Source organism: Helianthus annuus, chromosome 6 (assembly GCF_002127325.2).
Source record: "Helianthus annuus cultivar XRQ/B chromosome 6, HanXRQr2.0-SUNRISE, whole genome shotgun sequence".
Taxonomy (NCBI): domain Eukaryota; kingdom Viridiplantae; phylum Streptophyta; class Magnoliopsida; order Asterales; family Asteraceae; genus Helianthus; species Helianthus annuus.
Genome location: NC_035438.2, coordinates 12403253 through 12406264, shown reverse-complemented (window position 1 = coordinate 12406264; position 3012 = coordinate 12403253).

Below are 3012 nucleotides of genomic sequence, written 5' to 3'. Positions count from 1 at the left end.
TCATTTTGGTATGATTTGCATAGGTGACAATGAAGGTGTTATAATTGCGTAAGGATAGATCCCTACTAGTGTGTTAACCGAGAAATGGGAACTTGGGTTAATGGTCGTAATATTTAGCCTCGCCCCTTTAGATAAAAGAATTGTTTAACACAATACGAATGGGTCGAATAAATGTGCATAAGTTTTGTAATGCTAATGAAACGCGTAAACACTAAGGACCCGGGTAAGGATGTTTAGCCAATAATGTAAGGACGAGTCTCTCAGACAATTAGAAATAAGTTTTAAGCAAATTGAATGGGGAATGTCCGAGATATGCAAGTTTTTAGTAATAATATATGAATGGGTTGAATAGTTGAAACGAGTATGTAGAGCCGAAGGCTTTAAGTTAAGATTTTTCTTTGTTCGGATGTTATATTTAAAGTTCATATGTTAGAAAATCTAATTACCAACGCATAGGAAAAAGAATCGTGTTAATCGGATTCGTAGATCAAAAGTTATGCAATTTGTAAGTTGAAAATTCACTTGGAAATCATAGCTGGAAATGTGCAGCATCAGAATGAAGTTTCTATCGTTTTGGGGTTGTCGTGCTACGCGACAGCATGGCTGCTTCTCCGTCGCACTACGCGACCTCGGTCGCGGCCCGCGAAAGATCGAGGGTTGGCCCTCGTGCCCCGCCAGGGACCGTTCAGCCGGCTTTTTTTTTGCTTTGATTTTGTTGGTTTCGTACATGGAACTTGTTTGAATCTTTATTTAAATAATCAAAACTAACCTTTTGTTGGTTTTAGATTATAGGAAATAATTACCTTCCGATAGACGGGATCGCTTGGTAATTATGAATTGAAAAGAGAATGTGCGTAGGTTCGCATGGATGCGAACTATTCAATTGGAAGCTTGTATTGAGGATGTCTTAGCAAACTTTTTGGGATGCCTTATGTAGCGTGTATATTCGTATAGTTTGTACATTTGTTTTTGTGTACATAATCACGTACGCAAGTACGTGTTTTTGATTATATCTATGTTTGCGCCTGAGTACGAAGCGGGATTTATTGCTTACGAATGAATGGGATGTGTGTGTATGTTTGTATAACTTAAATAAGTTTGTGTGGTTAAGTTATTTAACCGGGATCTTAAGTATGAAATGAGAATGCAGGTATTCTATTAAGGACCTTGTGAAGGTTCAAGGAAATGGAATGCATGATCATACATGGAAGGCATATTCGAAAAGACTGGCACGAGATGAAAGAAATATGGAGTGGTTATTGATTACGTATGTTTAGTATAGAAATGACGTCACAAAATCTAATCGATACATATGTATGTGGTGAATGCAGGTTGCGCGGACTTAGCATCGGTATGAAGAATAGAAGGATTTGAAGATCGAGTCAAGAGAAAGGATTGTACGGAAGAACAGTCACGTAGTTTTAATTTTGTAATGTCTTAAAATGAAAGCAAATGTAAACATTTCCTTTTAGCAAATGTTTAACATAACGAAATTTGGGTCGTAATGTATTTATTGTATTTAAATTATAAGGAAATTTTAAAACTCGTTTTCCGATGCGTCATTTCTAAGGAATTGCATGTTAGGACATTTCAAGTTGGTATCAGAGCCATGGTTTGAGGGAAATCAAGTATGAGGAGGTAAATACTTGAACTCAAACCTGTGTGCTCTTGTGACAAGGAATCCATACAATCCGAGACCCGATCAAGATCTAAGAGTAGAAGCAAAGGTAAGTATGTATTTAAGTATGTATTTGAAGAAGACTAACAGTATGTTGTGTGTAAGGTAAGCCTAATTGTTTGGAGAGAATGAGCCGTGAATTCGGTCTAGGACCGGCATCAAGGCATGTAATATGATAAATCGGCCCCAGGTACGTAAATTTAATATGTGGGCGCATGTAATGGTATAATCTAGCAAGTCAAAGAAAATTTTAAATGAAATATAATAACGGAATGGTAATAAAGTTTTGAAAAGTTACACGTGCCGAAACTTAATTATTCGGACATAAGGTGATGATTACACGAAGACACGAAACTAGTATGTGGATTGTGTACCTGACCAGTACACAAGAAATATATGACGTTCGTGAGACCGTGATAATTGTTACAGGGTTCGGTAGAATTAGGTAGTAGGTGGACGTGAGGGTGAAGAGAAATGTAAGACTTTTAGGGACTTGAAAGTATGAATGATATGTTAAAATCCGCGAGACGGATTCGAAACAAAGAAGGAATGAAAGTATGAATGATATGTTAGAATCCGCGAGACGGATTCGAAAGAAAGAAGGAATGAAAGTATGAATGATATGTTAGAATCCGCGAGACGGATTCGAAGCATGAAAAGAATGAAAGTATGAATGATATGTTAGAATCCGCGAGACGGATTCGAAACAAAGGAGGAATGAAAGAATGAATGATATGCTAGAAAGCGTGCGACGGATTCGAAACAAAATGAATGATAGAATGAAAGGTTTGAAACTCGTAAAATAGGTACGAATCAAATAAGTAAGAATGAATGACAAGAATGAAAGGTTCAAAATTGTAAGTAATTACAGATCAGATGAGCAAACATTCTTTAAAAAGTGGATATTTTCCAAGTTATGTTTTGAATATATAGGAGATGGTTCAATGAAAACCACTTTTATTGTGAAAACTCGAAAACTAACTAAAAAAAGCCTAAAATCACACAATTTTTTTTTTCAATTATTTTTATAAAAATCGTTGGTTTTTATATATAAAAAAACTTTAAAAAAAGATTGTGTAGTGCACATGTGTAGTACACATACACATGTGCACTACATAATTTTTTTTTTTTGAAATTTTTTTTATATAAAAAAACCTGCGAAAATTGGTTTGCAAAAAAAAAAAAAAAAATTGGGTATGTTTTTTTGGCTTTTTTAATTAGTTTTCGAATTTTCACAATAACTAGTGGTTTTCATTTGAACTTTCCCCTATATATATATAGAGAAAGTATAATGTACTTCAGGGCTTAACCTACATTATCATACATGACAAAAA